The sequence below is a fragment of the Lichenostomus cassidix genome, chromosome 1Aa (assembly GCF_008360975.1).
Source record: "Lichenostomus cassidix isolate B80296 chromosome 1Aa, HeHo_3.0, whole genome shotgun sequence".
In the NCBI taxonomy this organism is placed as follows: domain Eukaryota; kingdom Metazoa; phylum Chordata; class Aves; order Passeriformes; family Meliphagidae; genus Lichenostomus; species Lichenostomus cassidix.
In genome coordinates, this window is record NC_139480.1 from 46,571,068 (window position 1) to 46,591,262 (window position 20,195).

General features: G+C 47.9%; 1 protein-coding gene across 1 annotated transcript in view; it reads right to left on the minus strand.

Annotated features, from left to right (window-relative positions):
- GRIN2B (glutamate ionotropic receptor NMDA type subunit 2B) overlaps nt 1–14,931 on the minus strand; it is a 214,690-nt gene extending 199,759 nt beyond the window's left edge. Inside the window, exons 1-3 of the mRNA XM_085047950.1 lie at nt 14,180–14,931; nt 5,212–5,378; nt 4,008–4,440 (exon numbers count right to left, since the gene is read on the minus strand). The gene's annotated coding sequence lies outside the window, so the exon portion shown is untranslated. The remainder of the gene's footprint in view (nt 1–4,007; nt 4,441–5,211; nt 5,379–14,179) is intronic.
- Nucleotides 14,932–20,195: the final 5,264 nt, after the last annotated feature.

The window sequence follows — 20,195 nt, forward strand, 5'->3', positions numbered from 1 at the left end:
CTCCCAAACACTCTGCACTTTTCTACCAAGTATAAATAAATCTCAAAGAAAGCTAATCACAGAATCGCAGAAGAGTCAGGCAGGCCTAGAGCCCTGATGTCCGGCAGCGCGGATACTACGGGCATTCCATGGTGGATTAGGCAATCACAATACACTGATCCATCTTTCTCAGAAAGATCATCTAGTCCATCTTTCCGATTAACTAATCCATTTCTTTGTGATAAATTGCAGCTTACACAAAGAAAATTCAAAAGATTCAAAATACCCTCTGCGTGTTGTCCAGCTGCAAGGTAGCTCTCTTTCGCCGCTGCCCACCAAACCATGCTGCTAAGTAGAGTACAGGCAGAGTAGTGCTGTGGCCTCCCTAAAGTCCAAGAAGATTGGTCCCAAACCTCTAGGGACCAGTCATCTGTCTGGAATATCTCATAGGCAGCTTTTGTGCATCCTAAGCATGGGAATGTGGAATGGAGCCCATTGCAGATACAAGCAGCGCTATCTGTACAGCGCTCCCACCCTCTGCCAGCTTGGGGGAATGAAAAAACAGCTCTGGGAATCAACTCCAGACCTCCCACATGGTACTGCAGAGACACCAATTCCTGGTGCCAATCCAGGCAATGTGAGTCCGGTGTGGGAATCCAAGTGCAGCTCCATAGCTCTGGCACCAGAAGCGAGGTCCAACTGCCTGCTTCCAAACCAAGCACAAGAAATAGCCCCAGCTGAGCTCCAACAGCAGATGAAATATAAATTAATTCCATTACCTTTTCCCCCTGTAGGTTAGGGTTTGGGGATCAGGTGCTGGTTTATAGATTGACAGACGTTTTATACAGGGACAGTTGGTAATCCAAAATGAGGATAAAACAAGTCAAAGCCTCAATTATTAGATGGAGATGGCAGGTTGGGATTTTTGCCCCTATTCTGTATTTTCCACATCTCCATGATCTCTTGCATGATGTTTTTGCATGCACAGGTGCAACACAGAGCTCAGCCAACAATGCTGGTACCCTGAGACCCTTGCCCAGAACAGGATGGCTGGGTGCCACCGCTGACACCTTCCTTTGCTCAGCAATGCTCCCACTGGCACAGGGATCACAAGAGGCACCAGGACTGGCACAGGCTGAGCTGGCTGGTGCAGCAGGTGTGTGCCAACAGATTAGAGCCCAGGGTCCCTGGGAAGAGGAACTGTGGCTTTGACCATGCTTCTTTCCTTTTCCCTGCTGATATCTGCCCCTGAGTAGCAATGGCTTGAGCCAAGAGGGAGCTGAAGCGGATCTCACCACCCCCAAGCTGTTTCCTGACTCTGCCCTCAACCTGTTCCATCCTGTCCCAACCCTCTGAGACCTCCATCCAGGACTGGAAGACAAGCTGGTGAGGTGAGGGACCAAAGAAAAGTAGACTATACAGAGGCGACAAGAGCTCCTGCTTCGGGGCAGCGTGGGTGAACACTTGAAAATCGCCCATACCCACACCTAGCCTCTTACAGAGCACCCTGCGCCCACACACAAACTGCTGCTCTCTACAGCGCTGCAGCTGGGGCACACCAGGTCACCCGACACAGCAGGGTGCTGTGTCCCTGCTCTGCTCCCCAAGGCCTTGGGGAATGGGTCAGCACCAGCACCCCACGAGCCAGGGGTGTTGCATACCCAGCCCTCCCTGGCTGCCCAAGGTGCAGCTCAGGAGGGATCAGCTGCCTCCAAACACTGCTTGCAAAGCCTGAGGTAGCTGTGCTTGATGGCAGGGAAAGCAATATTACTGAGCATCTCCTTTTGCCCCTACTGGAGCTTGCAGAGAAGATGAGGAAAAGTAATAGGTAAAGGTAGCAGCAAGAGAGACTGGGCAGTAAAGAGGAATGAAGGTGTGGGCCCGTGCTGCTGAGCATCAAAGCTTTAAGACCCCTCCCCAAGTCCCACCTGCCTCCCTCCACCTCTGCATGAACGTGGCCCTGGTCTTGGCTAGGAAGGGCTGTGGCAGGGATGCGGCAGCCGCTCGGGCCGGGTGCCCTGCTGGCAGGGCTGGCCGCTGTGGCGGGCAGCGGGCAGGCAGGGCTCGGCACCGCTCTCCAGAGGAGCTGGGAGCCTGGCCCCGCTGCCGAGGGCTGCCACCCTGGCCAGGCACACGAGGAAACCTTCTCCTCTGCCGTCCGATGTGCCTGCAAAACCCAGAGTAGGGGGCAGAGGGGCAGGGACTGAGCCCACCCTCCCATTTCCGTGCATTTCCCCCGGGACTTATGCTTTTAGGGGCTCTCGGCGGTAAATTATGGCCGACGAAGGGGGCTACGATCGCCCCCCCGTTAGGTGCTGGGGTCCTGGGTAGATCCGAGAGGTGCGAGGCCTGAGAAATTCTTTCGGAAAACAGGGGAAACGCTCCCACACGCCCTCCTCCCCGCACAGGTAAACTTTCTACTCCCACTTGCGGCGAGGGAGGGAGAGCTCAGGCAGGGAGGATCCAGGCGCGGATAAACCCTGGGAAGCCTTAGATATTTATAGAAGCACAGCCAGAATATGTCAGGAAAGGTGGCTCTCAACCCTTTCGCGCGGAACCGCTCCTGGTTTTTAACAATAGGCCGACGAAACTCCCTCAAAAATGTGGCAGAGAGCTACTGGAAGGATGCAGGCAAAGGAGGCTGTGGGAAAGGCGCGCCCCCGCCTCAGCATGCTCCGGATGCCTCAAGGGCTGAGGGTGCCTCAAGGCTGCCTCGCCCCGCAGCGGGGCTGGAGGGCGACCCCCCTTTCTCCTCCCTCTGCTGTGGGGTGCGCCTCTCGCTCCCCTTGCTGCCCCCCGCCCATTGCCAGGCTTCCGGTCTGCAAGCGAGAGGCGGCTCGGGGGGAGCCTGGGCGGGGGGCTGGCGATGCGGGTAAGGATGGTAGGGGTCCGCCCCCGGGGGGGGCTGTGCAGCAGCTTACCCCTGCCCCCGCCTCTCCCGGCGTGGGGGCGCGAAGACCCACGCGTGACGGGCGAAGCGGCGCGGCGGGCACGGGCTGAGGCTTAAAATAACCCCGAGACGTTCAACACCTTGTGCCCGGCGCTCCCGCACCCGCCGCCGGCTCCGCTCCCTTTGTCTTGCCACCATCTTACGGCAAGACTCACATGTCACGTTACGGTCGGGATGCACCGGTATCTCTCGCGTATCTACAGCCGAGCGGCACGATAGCCATTTTGCATCCCTCCCGAGTGGGCTGGGGAAGGGGCTGCCTGCGTGGGGACGCGGGGTGCAAGGCGCGGTGGATGGGGGGAAGGATGGGGCGCGGCGGAGAGGGACCACGATGCCCGCTGATAGCACCAGGGGGACGGGGATAAATTAAAACACGTGAAGTTGCCTGAATACAGCGCCTCGTAGGTTCAGCCTAAGTCGCTTGACGTGCTTGGACTTAAAATAGCCCTCCACCTCCACGCAAGCAGGCGCACTCGCCCCGGCGCTGGGCGGGCTCCTGCCGCGGTGCCAGGGGCGGCCCCGGCCACCCCCCGGGCCCCGGCCCCGGCCCCCGCGTTAGGCCGCTCACGATCGAGAGGCCGGCGTGGGTTTTCGGTAATGCACCAGCCTCCTCGGCAACAAGCGGGTTTCTACGTCCTGTTGTTCCTAATGAGCTCTGCTTTCACATCAAAGCATGGCAAGAAGCCGCTGGACCAGTGAAAAGGAGAAGGCAATTTGCGGGTGGATGGATGAAAATTATTTTCGTTTTCACCCCTTTCCACAGCCGCGTTCCTCCTCCTGTGTCTCCCCCGACCCCACCTGCCCACCCCCCCACCAAAAAAAAAAAAAATCACAAGGGACTTTCCCCCAATTCACAATGTGGTACCTTAACTCAAACCCTTTCGCCTTCTCTTCATGTCCTATTTGATGAGCCAAGAGGGAATCAACATGTCTGGTGAATGTTATTTTTTTCCCCCTGTATCTGCTTCTAAAAGCAGCATCTCTAAACCTTTTGTTCTACCGTGAGTGATCTTCCCTGGGCAAACCCGTGTACCAAAATGAGCTGCAAGCAAAACCACAGAAACAGGAATTTCCCTACCTTGGTTTATAGAAGCAGAACCTCTAGACGGACAGATCAAGGGAGAGAGCATGTTGGGAATGTCCAGTCTCCTCTTCTTGCTTGCATATCCACATAAGAAGAATAAGGGTTGGGGGCAAACGTGGGGGAATGAGTTAAAAAACAATCCTATTTGGCTGTAAAAAAAATAGAGGTTTCTTTGTGGTAATCTTGCGTCTTGAAGCGGTGCAGATTCAAAAGCTGGAGAGAATCACTTCAGAGGATATTCAGCGCGAGTGGTGAGGATCGTCAAATGCAGGTTCCAGAGTAAGCATTCCTTTCGCCTTTTTAATGATTATTCTTATAATTATTCTTTTTTTTTCCTGGAGCCCTAGTGGAGGAGGTTGTGTTTAATGCAACTGGAGGTCGGTGCTGTTCTTCTGTGAAGCATGATTATCCTCAAAGCGTCCCCTTCCTGAAGGGAAAAATAAGCATCAATTTTGTATTAGCGGGATCTGAAGGGGATAAAAACCGCTCCCCAACAAAGACATTAATATATTGAGAAGAAAGGAAGGCAAAACGCATTTCCCAACAGTGCACACAAGCGGAATTAAAAAAAAAAATTAAAAACAGCTGGCACGAGTCTATAAATAATTCAGATACGGGCTGACTACACCATTCCCGGGATAGGCATGCATACGAGACGGGAAAGCGGGCGCGATGTGAATCGCGGAGAGAAAGCGACTCCCCCCCCACGGCCCCCTCCCCATGCACGCACAGCATTTCGCCCACCCCCGGGCCCAGCCCCCGAGGGCTGGCGAGGGCCGTGCCCACCCCTCTGCAGTGCTGCCGGCACCGCTGCCCGCCGCGCTCGGCTCCACGGGCAGCGCGGGGCGCGCTGGGCGCACACACACGCACACGCACCGCCACGGGAGTGGGGGGGCACGGGGGGGCTGCTTCACCTGCCGCGGGGCCGGATTGCACTACGCGCCCCCCCGCCTCCTTCGCCCCCGGCAACGCAAGCCTCGGCTCTCCGGGCGTTGCTTGGGCTCTTTTTTTTCTAGGGGTGGGTGGATGGCTGGGAGTGTCCCCACCACCACCTCTTCCAGCACAGCCGGACAGGGCTTACAGCTATGCAGGCATTTATTTAATGAAGCCGTTGGTATTTATTTATTTTCCCCTCCCATCTCGCTCGGAAAAAGATTCACACTCAGAGCTGTCATAAAATCCAGACCCACATACATACCAGCAAATCCTGCTTCAAGCACTCGGGCTGCTCTGAGTAGCTACTGGCCCCCTCTCTGCCTGCAAGGCTGATCCGCCTCAGACATGCTCAACTTCTTCATTCTCTTCTCTGGTACTGCCCGGGTGGGAGATGCGGGGCGGGGAGGGGGAAGTGCTCAGAGCATCACCCTAAAAATACATTAAAAAAAAAAATCCTCTGCAATATAAAAGCTCGGAGAATGCTTCCCGGAGGTGGAGAAAGCATGGGGAGGTGAATTAATAAAACAGCTTAATAATTAATAATAATTAAATATACTCGCGGAAAATGGTGGGGAGGGGGGATATATCAAGGGGCGGGGAGGGGAAGCTGTGCGAGTGAGCAGTGGGGGAAACGGGGAATGAAGAGGAGGAGGAGGAGAAGGAGGGGGAGGAGGAAGAAGGACAGTACGGGCAACGGGAGACCAACCCCTGCCCGCTGCCGGAGGGAGCAGGTCTCAGCCTCCGGCGGGGGCGAACGGGGAGCCCATGCCCGGGCGGCACCTGTGCCTCCGGCCGAGCCGGGGCTGGGGCCGGCAGCGCAGCCGGGGCCAGGGCCGAACTGCCGCCGCAGCCCCGCGGGGACCACCCGGGGCTCCCTGGGTCCGGCGCCCTCTCGGACAGCGACCCGCGTGGTTGGAAGCAACCGAGAGAAGGAATGCTTAAACAAAAATATATTAACAATAACCATAAAATAGTAATAATGAGAAGAAAGGAACAGGCACCCAGCCAGCAGGCAGGCAGCAGAATTGGATCTGAACGAAAAGAAAGCAGTGAGAGCAGAGATAACGCTAATATCCAAATTGGATACTCTACAATTAAGCCCGGTGCTTTAATTGCTATTCTCAGAGCCCCTTGGAAGCTAAGCAACGTGAAATCAGCCTGAACAGAAAGGAGCAGGCGTCTTCATCCTCATCTTGCCCTGCCCATGGATGCCTGTGCCCTTGCTGCCCGTCGTGCTCTCAGCCTCACCCCAGCAGGGCTAGTCACTCTGTGGTCACAGCTACATCCCTGTCCCCTCCTATGCCATGGGTGGCCTGAGCAGAGCGTGCCCACCTGCCCTCCTCAGCACCACACAGTGGCCCTAGAATAAGTCTTGCCCCCTACCAAGAAAAAACAGAGTGAATAACGAAGCAGACCCCTTCCAAGTGGAAGTGTCGAGGGCAGCCTTCAGGACATGTAGTCACTCTAGGGTTGCAAATGCCCACCCTGCCAATGTCTGAGTCTTGGTAGGAGCTTTGGAAGAGCTCAGATGGTCCTTGGTGACCCCCTAGAAACAAGAGCACTGAGATATACCCTCCCCATGCTTCCCTGCCAGCTACACTTGCCCTCCAGGAAATCAGACCCCAGGCTGAACATCAGATGTTCTGCTTCAGTGCTGATGCAGACTGCATTGTCCAGCCTTTACATCCCTCTAACTGAAAGCACCCTCTAAGGAAAACACAGTTGCTTGGACCTACCTAGCATGGTCTTTGTCCAGGAGCAGTGAGGAATGTACTGCTCAAAAGACGTGCAAGGAGGGCTGGATCCCACATGCCAAAGAATTGTGTTCCAGTGAGCAGACAAACACTCAGTGCTGGACCTTTGTTGCAGGTATGTATTTGCAGAGCAAAACATGCATATGGCCAAGGTTTCTGAGGGAGGAAAGCCTCCTAAAAGAACCACAGCAGCTCTGGACTCTCGTAACCCCCAGGTCCTGTCTCAGTTTGTACCTCAGAATCGATCCACATGGTCCAAATGGAATTTGCTGGTCCGTAGGGAAGGTTATGGACAGCAATGTGGCTGTAGCACTGTGTGCATATATATCAATATGCCATCTGGAGCTTGAATGAATATCTGTTTCCACGTACAGTGTGTGTATAGTGATATTTTTCATGTAACTGCAGTGACCACAAGCAACACCAATCTGTGCTTGGGCTCTTTGACAAAAGCAGACACCCATATTTCCATTTTGACAGCCAGGATCTTCCTGAGGGTGCTGGTAAGGGCTGTTCTCCTGTTAGAAAGATTTTCCTAACATTTTTAGGCGTGCTTAAAAAAAGTGACTATGATATCTTTCATTCTAATTTCAGTAAAAATGGAAGACATATTAGCCAAAGCCTAAAGTAATCAGAAATTATCTCAGAACAGTTGGAGGAAAGAACTGTAGAGTGATTCTTACATACAGAAGCTGCTAATAGCTGAAGAGATTAGTCATTTGACTTTGCCATTCCTTTCACTGATAATAGTGATACAGAATTAGCAGATATGATTTGGCCAAGGGATGTTTTTTTCCTTTCTGTATGGCAAGAAGGGATAAACTATGACTGTGCAAGTCCTCCTGCATTCTTCTGGATGAAACAAGCAGGCAAGAAGCTTGACAAAAAGAGAGGGAGTGGTTTTCATCCAGCATACTACTTAGAAACACAAAATGGAGGGTTAAGAAGTATCTTAGGAACAATTTCTGAAAAAGGACTGCAATCATTTTAAGCAAGTCAGCAATATTTGTTATACTTCTCTGTGATCTTAAGATGAAGGAATTCATCAACCATTTTTCTTTATAAAACTACACAACTCCGCAGTTACATGGTACATGAAAGCCTTGTTCACTTTTAAGGATGAGACTAGTTGCCTTTCTACTTGATAGATGTCTATGTACATCTTACATAAACATAATACATATGTATATTTGTAATTCTCTCTTAAATAAATCATAAGTGCCAAGTTCCCTATAGTGATTAGGGGCCTGAGTGTCCAATTCAACACTCTTTTCAGACAAAATCGGTGCATTCCCCCAACCAAAGAAATCAGTCTCAATTACAAGTTTAAAATCAGGCACACAAAAATGCCAATTGCTTCAGAATTATCTTCTCGAGATTTTGCACAGCATCTAAACCCCAAATTACTTTTATATTAAGATGTAATAGTTATTGTAAATAATGTGTGTGGAGCTTGGCTCAAAATAAAAAATGTTGCAAAATCTCCAGCAGCACTGTACTGTAGCAGGGTTTACTCTCACTAGCTGGGGTAGGCTTATGTTTTTTCTCCAATCTACTAAGATGAATGAACTGCATAAAATGAAACAAATAGCATCTCCGATAGGAAATGGTTTTTCAAACATCTCTTCAATTCAAAAACACTTAAATGTTATTTGTAAGACAAATTGAGGGATTTATTTTAAATGGGTCCATGTTTACTATAAATTAAGGGCTATATTATTCTTGTCCTGCCTAAGATAAAAGAATGTGGATGAAAGTTCTTATATCAAAAGCAACCAGCGCTGGATTAGCAGTGATGGTGTCGGGGAGGATGCAATCCAGCAGAGCCATTCTGCCACCACAGAACAGCCTCTGACAGGGACCAAAGGCCCTACAGTAGTTTTAACACTTAGTAAATGCCCCACTGACTTGATAAAATCAGAGCCCATTACCAATGCCCTAGATAAATGGTGTCTGCAGCTAAGGGAAAAGACTGCCACTTCACAGGTCCTTTGTTCACAGACACACTTGCATTAGTATAAGAAAAGCCATGTCTATGCAAAGCAATTTCTTATAATCAATGGAATGGATCAATTGTTCTGGATAATTCACACAATAAAAAGGTTTTTCATAGCAGCGTTCCTTTGGGTGTTTGCACATGGGCTGCAGAGCATGGTAACCAAGATTCCAGCTGCTTTTATACGGTGCTCTATGCCCTGCTCTACTCAGCCAGTCTGATGATAAAGTGGCAGAATACTTCTGCCCTGGTGTTCAGATACCAAGCCTGTGTCAGTTTTGGAAGATCACTAGAACAGTGGCCACACAGGTCCACAAACAAGGATGCCATTTCATGATGCATAAAGAACATCATGAAGAAATTTTATCAGCTAATTAAAGGGAAAGCAAATGGAGAAACAAGCATACAAACCTAACAGTGGCACAACCACCTGGCCGCAGGACTCAGCTAAATTTTGGCATAAAACCTTTTTTCCTTTCTTTTGCACATGGTTCAGGACCAAGAGATGCTACAGCAGGATTGAGCCAGAAGCCACTGGGTGGGGAGATCTCATCAGCCTTTTGCAAAGACACCTGGACACATGCTGCCAGCAGCCCAGCAGAAGGGAATTGTGAACACTGTTGCAGTTGCTTTGAAGTGTTACACATGTTCTCTCAGCTGTCATACCAGGACACTTAGCTGAGCTCTCATCATTTTACATTGCAATAATTGCAGCATCCCCTACTGTCACTGCCATGGTCAGTCTGCCCCTAGAAATCCTAACAACTAACAGACTGGTTTTTTTGTCATGCAGAATCAAAAACAATGTGAAGTAGATTAAAGGAGAAATAGCTTTCTCTGTGTCTTTATAGACTTGTTTTATTCTTTTGAGTAGGGAATGTCAGGCTCAGTGAAATTGGTTTTCCTGGATGGTCATTTATGTATGAAATACAGGCGCATTAAACTAAGAAACTGTGGAGTTTGTTCTTTCAAATGGAAATGTGTTATTTTTGAACTGCAAAAGTACAGACAGGATTTCAAACTGACACTGTCACTTTGCTAAGATGATATATGGCTCTTCTACCTATAGCACACCCAGAGTGAAGAACCTGTCTGTCAAAAGGCACCACATTTATCTAATAATAAATAGTAATTATCATCAGATGTTGTACTGTATTTCATCAAAGCGTGATACAAACATTAGCCAGAGATACTTTCCCTTTTACAATGCCATTTAGAAGCAGAAGGGAAAGGCTGCAGCACTCAATGCCTTGCATCGCTCTGAGGAAGATGCCTGTCTCCTCTACCTCTGGGGTGCAAAGATCATTCCAGTGGCTGAAGATTTGGTCCTACCTCACTGGTCTTAACAAGATAGTTTCCTGACACACTTGAATGAGTGGGAAACCACAACCCTCCCGGCAGTCATCTCCATCCTGTTCCAATCCTAACAAGACAAACAGATTATCTGGGCGTTTTTTTCCTAAAATCAACTTTCTGGTTGATGAAAATCTTATTGGTTCTCTCCAGATTCAAGTGATGACTCTCTTCACTGGAAGAGCTGCAAAATGGATTAGGCAGATTGCCTTCATGGTTTAAAGGAAACCGAAAAACCGCTTTCAGTAAGAGATAAAGTGTGGCTTTTGCCAGCTTATCGTGATGAAAAGCTAAAGAAGAGTTTCTTCAGGAAAGTACCTGCATTCACCTATTCTCCATACAGGGCATACAGCAGCCAGAAAAATCACCCTCATGTCTGAAAGCTGTCTTTAATGTTCTAGCAGACGATCCATCAGAGCATTCAAAACTAAATTAAAATCCCAAGGAGGAATAGGGGATTTAATTCTAGGATTAAGCTTTGAAGTTGCTCCCAGGAAATAAATTATTATTGGATGAGAACCAACACACCAATTATCTAGTTTACTGCTCATGCTACTGAGAGCTGCTGCAAACACCCTCAGGGATCCGCTCTACCTAGATGGTCTCATCTTTAACACAATATCCATATAAAGGCAAAAGCTCAACTAGTCACATTCCAAGAAACTTAGCTTTGCAGCTCCCAATATTAAAAGGGAAATGGTCCTGTACAAAAATACAGGGCAATAAGTTTCAGTCACTTAAGCTCCCTGGCTTTCACCTTTTAACTTACTTTGTTGTAGATAATAGAATAGTTAATAACATGCCACTTCTTCGCTGTGTGTGTTACAGTTGGGTCAAAGTTCTACAGTATTAGTGCTGTCATTAATAAGCACATTTATTTTTCTTACTCAGAAGGCCTACATGCTAGTGAAGCGGCAGGTAAGCCCTACTCCATTTCAATGGCTTCTAGACAAAACAATGGGACATTACCAGTTTTTAACTTGGTATTCCACAGATTTCTTAAAGCTACCCACAATACCTCAACTTCACTTATGCAGCTTCAAATCCTTAATGCTCGTTCAATGGGACATCGCTACAACATGAACCACCTCCTGTGAAAGGAATAAATAAAGTTAAATAGCTCCAAGACTGATAAAAGTGTCTGGAGCAAGGAACAGTACAGAGAGACATCAGAGCTGATATTTCACTCAAACTAAATGCTACCAGTTAATCAGTGCTATTATAAACTCACTTGGAACATTAAGTTACTGTGGGTAAAAAATAAATCCTTCACTCTTAAAAATACACGTGTCACCACTGGGGCCAAATCTCATGTACACTGCAGCAGTGTACACAAATATTTGGTTTTCTCCTAAAGAAAGTATTTTTTGTTTAAACACCTTATGACACAAAAATTATGTCTACTTTTTTCCTCCTAAACACATGGTTCCTATATTTTCTCCAAGGACTCTTTTCAATCCTTAACACAGGAAAATAATGTACACAAAGCAAAATCCCACCCACCTCCTATGCCCTTCTTCACCTGCAAGCTCTGACAGAACTTTTGATACCATTTATTACACACAAGTATATATGGAGGGGGTATATCAGTGAAGGGATTCATTTTAATGACACTGGTTAGTGTCACCAGCTGGGCTCCCTGTCAGCACTGTTCCAAAAATCTCATAGTTCACGACATCCTAACAGGCCCTGCTTTTGTTCAGAAAAGTTCAAGGTTGATAACAGTACCGAGTCTCTCTCTGTTCATCTCATTTCTCCTTCAGGTGAAGCAGATGGTATTACAAATAACTCACCAAGCTGGTGCAGAGGAAGAACTGCTAGAGAAGGAAAATATTATTCGTACTGACAAGGATTCTGAAAAAAGGAGCAGCATGACGTTAGAAAAGCAGATCACTTTTCTAACTCAGAAATATAGGCCTGAAAGCATTCCTTGAAACAGAAGTAAGAATAATTTCAGCAGCAAGCCAAGAGCCTGTGAGCTGAAGATGTTCTCACTGGGATTGAGTTAGGTGCTCACTACAGCATTTATTGTACATTTGCATTGACCATCTAATTTGAGACAAATGTTTTCTTTAGATAGATTTTAAAGTGAAAAATTAGCTCTGTTAGCATGCAGCTGTGGTCTCCCCAAGAGAGCTCTTTGCCTGGGGGGCAAACAGAAGAGAGATGTTAATGAGCTTAAAAGTAGCTCTGAAAATCACTGTGTCCATGGTCAGTTGAGAGCTGGCAGCATCAGGGTCACCTGCTCTTCTGCCCATTTATTTTGTAGTCTCATTAACTGAAAAGATGGAAAGCATGTGCTAAGCCTGAATATCGACAGTCCTGGGAGAGAATAGCTACCTACAGCAACTGAGGTTATCCTGCTGTTCCATCACCACCACACCTTCCTGAAAAAAAGAGACCTACCCTTGGCAAATTATTTTATGCAAATGGAGATAGATTTCTTTTGCTTGAGCTGTTTCCAAGTGAGCCAGCTGACTCAATAATTCAGCCCTCTGGCTGGAAGAAACATTAAGATTTCTGTCAGATTACTCTATATTCTAAAGAAAACTGCCACCTTCTTTTCTCCTTTACTTAGACATCTAGGAAGAGGCAGTAAGCAAAACACCTCTGCTACACTTCAGCTGCATCTTTTAATCTACCATCAAATTGGAATGGAGGCATTTGTCTCAGCAGCTTTGGAGCACAGCAGTCCATTTTTGCTCTCGTGTTAGGTCTGACCCAAACTCAAACCTCAGCATCTTGATGGCATGCACTACCCACAAAATGTCTAATGCTCTAAAGATTTGTTTGTTTGTTTGTTTGTTTTCTATACATCAGCTGTAAACCTGATTCCAAGACCAGACCTGACTCATATAAATATGAGTTCTCTTTTGCCTTCATAATTATTATGAACTTAGAGCCAGGGCTATCTTCAGCTGACCAGCCTCCATTTTACAGCAAGTCTGTATGTATGTCCTGTCCCTGCCATGTTACTTCCAGGATTTAACAGTTGATTGTTTCTATGCCCTGGCAGTGGGAAAATGTATAATATGAACCCTTCCTGGGCATGGGGTAGGCCTTTTTCTCACTCCTTATTAAGCAACAAATTCAAAAAAAGCACACACTGTTCTGTCCCTCTTTCCTCATCATCTTGAGAAAATGTCCACCTAGAGCTTTGGCCACACTCTGGCAACTTTCCCAGTCCAAGGACAGAGGCTGGGCATTACAGCAACGCAACATTTATTGGAAGGGCAGCTTAAAGCAGCTCACAGTGAAAATCTTGGCATCCTCTGGCTCTTGTAGATAGTTTTGCCTGAGTAGAGGGAAATCTGTGACTGTGTTCTGTGCTCTTTTCATGCTGTTCCCCTGTATTTATGCTGTTGTGTTGTTTGGGTTTACAACAAGGCCATTTGTTATTTGTTGTGCCCTTTAAGTGCAAGTACATAAAACTCCTGTGGAGTTATGGCTTGTTCCCCTGGCAAAAGAGCAGCTGGACATCTCTGCTCCAGCCCCTATGTCAGTCAGGAGTCAGCATCCTGGGCTTGATGTGCTACCAGGCTCTCCTGCTGATAACAAAGGAACCTGCAGGCTGTTTTGCCCTTGTTGGCCATGTTCTTATCCTAGGCCAAGGACAGCCATGTGTTTTCATGCTACTTGAAGGAATTGTACATTTTTTCTCATTAACTGACTGCTGTCTCTCGCATGACTCAACTTTCTTAGGCCCCCATCTTTTGCCTTACAGCCTTGTTGTTGTAGCACAGCCTCTGCAGGGGACACTGTCACAGTGGCACAGACAACACAAGGGACAGTCCACAACCTAATGAAGTAAAAGCACAGGGAAGAGGGTATTGCTAGTGCCACTTTTCCCAGATATTTTTGTCCTCAAAAACATTAGAGAGGGTCTGTGTCTCAGCTATATTGTTCCTTCTGGCAGCTCAGTGAGTGCAGAGAAAAGAGAGATGCCGGGAGAGGGTAATGAAGAGATCAGTATTTGGTAAAACTATGACTTTATGTTAGGGGTCATGATGACCTTTGTGGGTCCCTTCCAACTCAGCATATTCTATGACTGGTCAATTATAACTGTGAATTACATTCACTTCCTTTCTGCCATGTGCACACATATTACCAAAAGAGACATTACTTACCAGGAGTCACCCAATGCTGGTGACATGGTTGGGCTGAGCAAAGGTGGATCTCACTTCAGCAAATCCAGTGTTGATGACATGGCTCCTTGTTGGCCTCGCTGTCTTGTGGTGTCCAGAACAGGCTACTGAAATATCAGAAAATCCTGGGATGCTGTCATAAGTGACCGACTGAATGTGCACATTATGGCAAGTCAACAGGACCTGAAGGCCTAGTGCAATATCCATGATGGCCACACATGGCCAGAAAGAGATGCAAGGATTAGGATAAACTGCATCATTTGGAATCCAGGTTGGTGGTAGCGTGCTAAAAATGTTATTGTCCAGAGGCAGAAAAAAGCCAGACCTGGATATGATGACAAAGACTTCTGAATAGGCAGGTGTTGGAGGTTGGGGAATTTTTCCCCATTCTGCTGCTAGGGAAAAATAACAACCGGCTGCTTAAGAGAGACAAAAGATGTAGCCAGGGTGAGGTGAGGGGAGGAGAGGAGAGCACCTGCCTGCTGGTAGCTTCACTTGTGGGGACAGCCGAGCTCCTGCTTTGCTGCGAGAGAGCTCTGTGTGACTGCTGGAGCCCAGCTCTGCATTTCTTCCTTCCCAGGTGAGTTTTGGTTTATAAGAGCAGCTGTTTAAACTGGGACCTTATTAACACCACCTTTGACTGGGGAGGACCTTTACCATCCACTCAGGTGCCTCAGGGGAAACCCAGGGCCCTTTCCCCTACGGAGGAGTCTGGCTGCCACTCCCTAGCCCTGTGGCCTGTGGCCCCTCATTCCCCGCCTGCCGGGACACACCATGGCTCCTGCCCCACCTGCAGAGTTTCTACCATCTCTTTCTTGCTGCCCTGGGTGAGGCAGCCCTGCTGTTCCAGCCTGCTGCTCTGAGGTTTGCTGCTGCACTCCATCCCGCCATCCAGCCTTCCGCCATGACTGCCTGAGGGGAGCTCACCCGCCTGCGCCACAGCGCCCCCTGCAGGCGCGGCAGGCATCGCACTGCCCTGCCCGAGGGGAGCCAACAGCGCCCCTGCTGGCTGTGAGTGTAACTGCACTGAAGGGAAGTGCCCGGCAGCCCAGGGAAAGCTGCCGCCGAGTTTCTGCTTTTGTTTGTTGTTGCTGCTGCTGTTGTTTTTGCTTGTTTACCTCGTTATAGATACTAGTAAAGATCTGTTATTCCTTTTCCTAAATCTTTTCCTGAAAGCCCCTCATTTCAAAGTTATAATAATTCGGAAGGGGGTCATATTCTCTATTCTAAGGGAGGTTCCCACCTTCCTTAACATACACCTGTCTTTCAAACCAAGACAGCAGGCATCCAACACACATCCAACATTGCCTGCATTAAAGCCCATGGAGTAGGTCAAACATCCTACTCAACTATCCATTAGTCCCTACGTTATAATGGCATAGAACCCCATTTTTTTCATTTGGTGAGCTGTCACCTCAGGTTGACAGTTTGCAGAGCCATGGGCCCAGCAGCTGGAGAATTCATCTGACTAAAACTGTCAGTACTCCCTCTAGGACACTACAAGGTGTGCAGTGACATGGGGCATATAATGATGGGACAAAAAGTGAGCACCATGACAGTGCCTACCTCTCCTGTGACAACCTCAGTGATGAACTTATACTGCTACCCATCGACAGAAGCTGATAGCTGTCCCTCTGCACCCTTGGCCTTAAAGGCTGCAGGCTGGCAGTCTTCAATGTGTGCAAATTCACAGCACAGCAACTCAGAAGATCTTCACATGTATACAAGCACCTCTACCTGCTCCTGCTGGCCTTCCCAGATGCAGAGAACAGCATGGACCCATGGAGTGTTGGTTCCTGTCTCCCAGAACTGATGGTCTACAGCAGGGAGGCAGGAATCACTCAGTCACTTGCAGTTGGGAGGAAAAAAACAAATAGCTCCTCAAAAAACAATGGGGCCAGAACTGCCTTTTCTCTCTGTTCAGATATACTGGGTCCCAGAGTTCAGAATAGATAAGATTCTGGAAAAGGCCTTGGCCCCAAACCAGGTCCTCACCAGAAGAAAATGCAGCAGCCCACATCATAGCATCCCTGACAAAAAACTTGCAATAGGATGATGGGGACTGGGTGCAGGCATCCAGGTAATGTAAAGTTAACAGTTGAGTTCAACTTATTCTCTGTTCCTCAGGCAATTCCCACTGTCTCCCTCAACCTTTATCCCCCAGAAATGCAAACTGAGTATTTTTCCTCTCTGAGCAAAGACATGGGGACCATAGGAGCTGAACAGAAAGTCTAACTTCAACTGTCATTATTCCAAACATGTAAATCTTCAAGGAAGAAGTGAGGAGGACTGCACAAGTAAATGCAGGAATCCCCATCTGAAATGGCCATAGTTGGTAGAGGACACTGGACCCAAGTGGACCATTCTGGTCACCAGATGCTGGAGGCTGGCTAGTATTGAGTAGATCTCCACTACACAAGAGAGATTTGCTTTGAAACCCAGTGATCTGAAAGAACAGCTTACCTGAGAGGCTCTGGTGCACTGGAACATGGTACTCACATGGTGCAGACTTAGGTATCTCCTAACTGGTAAGGCAATGAGGAAGGAAACTGGTTATGATCATCTGCTGCTACAGTAATCAAGGAAACAAGTCCTTAGGCACACTAGCTGTAAATAAACCAGCTCGCAAAAAAAAAAATACACTGTGTTACATCATTTCTTTGCTTCACGGAAACAGCATGATGAGACCACTGATACTGGCTAACTTCCTGGGATACAGAAGAGCAATATCAGGCTGGTGACAGCCCCATCCCCCCGAACTGTCACCAGGATCTGCATTATTCTTCTCTATCAGTAACTCTACCGCACAGAACTGAAATAACAGATCACACAATCTCAGGTGATAATGATAGGCCTCAAGCTGTATGATAGCAAGCATCTTGCATATGTACAGATGATAAATGCCCCCTGGAGTTACTGCTCAAAAGACCAGTTTCTGTGTTTTCATCAGAAAGCACTGTCTCCTTAAAAATCTGCTCTTTCTTTTGAAGTCTGACAGAGTTCAGAACTGCTTGGAGCCTCTGTGTGCTGCAATGAAAGAAGTATGCTCTCCTTTGAGGGGGTGAATAGGAACAACTGGTTTTGATATTAACTACATATCTGACTGTCATTGCATCTGTGATGCTTTTGTTTTCAAGCTTCTCTTGATGGCTGCAGAAGTTGGGAACTGCAGAGGTGCTGTATTGACCTGAAGTCTGTGGGCATCTCACAGCAGTGACAAGGTAACAGCAGCCTCTCCTAACCACCAGGCAGTCATGGAACCACAGGGTAATTCAGGCTGGGGAGGACCTCAGGGGGCTCTAGCCCAATCTCCTGCTCTGAACAGGGTCACTTGGGAGATCAGAACAGGTTGCTTAGGTCTTTAACCAGATGAGCCTTGAAAATATCCAAGGATGAAGACTGCACAGCCTCTCTGAGAAATCTGTCCCACTGCCTTCCCACCCTCAGTTAACTCCTGCAGAAGCATGGAAGTATGCTCCACAGGGTCTTTGAGCCCAAAATTCTGAGAAAGACCATGTTGGCTGGATGGACAGCCCCTCTGTTTACCAGCATGCCTTCACAAGGTCATGAGGAGGCCTGCTCCAGAATCCCCACACCCTCACATTCCTCACATTCAAAACCCTGGTCAGTACCAAAATATGGTGCCCAACCTCCTCATCACCTGCTCTGCCCACATCCCTGTACAGCATCAAGATGCTCACCAGCTCCCTATCCCCACCATGGTCATTGTACCCACCCTCGTCCCCCAGCTCCCCCTTCTCCCAGTGAGCATTCACCAATGTCCCCTCCTTGGATATTGCATCTGAATGGTGACAGCAGGGTTGCCAAGCAACATGAATCCTCCAAGCAACCAACCATGGCAGATCGCCGCAACCTATTGCAGACCCACTCCAAAGCCTGACACCATTTTGTATCTCAGCATCTCTTCCATCCAGCTCAGGTCCATCCTCTTCTCTTCCCTCATCAACCAAGAGCACCATCCCAGGCACTCCTGCCATTTCCAACCTGAATTATAATTCTGTGCAACATACTAAAGGTCAGCTCCCTCTCATCAGACCAAGACAAGTGATTCAAGTGCCCACTACCTGCCTTAAGTCCTCCTTCTGCTCAACAGGATTATTGCAACACACAGGGTATTTCCTCCAGCCTCACCCTGATATTCCAAATGAAGCAAAATGGTTTTGTCTGCCTTTGGAAACACACTTTGTCCTTGCAGACCTTCAGCAGATGCAATGGATGCATGATCATCCTAGAGAGGATAGGACAGCCACCAGAGCCACTGGGCAGGCAGACCCCAGCAGGGTACTTTCGGAACAAGCTCCTCAGGGGCTGTAAACCACAATGGCAGGAGGCAAACACACAGCAGAAAGATCCACAACTGGCTGTTTGCTGCTCTTTATTCTGTCTCTTCTGCTTTTCTTCAGGTGCCAGTCACAGCACCTCCTGGGACCAGCACTAGTGGCTCCCAAACACCAAATCCCTTGTCTCACAGTCACATAACTTCCTGTACAAGGGAGATGGAGACAGAAGGTCATGTCTGCTTCACTGTCCTGGAGTTTTTAAGCAGATACTGTGAGCAAGCGAGAGGCAGTAAACTCTTGGAAGGCACTCATGGCACTCAGGAGAAATTGAAGTCTTGGCCTCGATGCCTGCAATCAGCTGAGTTTAGAGGGGGTGGAGATCTCAGGGTGAGCCAACTGCTGTCTTCACTCAGCACAGCACAGAAAGGCTCCCCAGGCTGCCTTGGGCAATCTCAGAAACCACCCCAGGAGAAGGCTGAGCTCAGGGGTTCACATGTTGGCACCATCAGCCTAGGCTTGACAGGGCATGCCTACACTGCTCCATGATACAGTACACTGACAAAAGGAAATCCTAATTGTGGCATGTAATGATGCCAATATGGTATTGCCCTGCCATTAATCAGCCCATGTGCACCAACTTGCTGACAGGAATTCTGGATTTGGTCTGTCCAGACCTAGGTTATATATATCCACCTCCATCTCCATTGGCTGTACAGTCATGGACTTGTGCAGATGTATTTTAACCAAAGCTAACTGAAAGGGTTCAGATTAAGTAAATCAATCCTTCCAGATAAAAAGGCTGCATAGACTTAATTAAACTGATAACTGGGCCAACCTGAACTAAACTAGTGCAAATTTGGGTATAGATGAGGCTTTATTTTTCTTGCTAAAATCATTAACTAATCCAAGTTTTGATTGGCATTAACCGCATGGTAACAAAAGCGAATACTCACTCCAGTCTTGTAGTGTCTCTCTCTCCATCTGGCCTCAAATAAAACACTTGGAAGAGCTGGACACACTCCTGAACCTGCCCTCAGAATTAGTATTTGTTGTATTCTTACCTGAAGCCCAAAGGACTCAATAAAATTGCTGCTTTTTCCATAAAAATAACTTTATGAAAGCAGCTATACAACCATTCCTAACGGAGGAATTTGAGCAAGTCTCACTCTTACAGAGAAGCTAAAATTTCTGAAGAAGCAGCAGTTAACCAAATAATTCTGTTCCAGCATCTCATCTATGGACCCTGTATAGGGATGATGGTATTATCCTATTTTTCTTTCTCAGCTAGTTAATAGGAAATCCCCTTTCAAAGGCAATTTCCATTTTAAATCACCCACATTAAGAGAGACATGTTTAATACCAATAAATCCGCTTTCTTAAAAGAGACATAGAAGCCAGGCTCATCGGCTGACTAAATCCTCTCCCCCCACCCCCATTCCTGCCTTGCAATCTGTAGATCTCGCGGAAGGGTGATCTAAGACAGCTCTAGTTAGCTAGCTACACTTCTGAGCACTAAGCTGCTCCTTGCTTTGTATTCACGCTGTGCCAAATGAAGGTCACAGGGACACGAGGAGCTAAAGACTCCTCTTGCTGTGGGAGTTTCAGCTGGAGATGCTCAGAGGCTGAGTTTCCACACACCTCCCATGGGAGCCTCTCCCTACATCAGTCTCCCACTACAAGTCAGTGTGGGGTGAGTG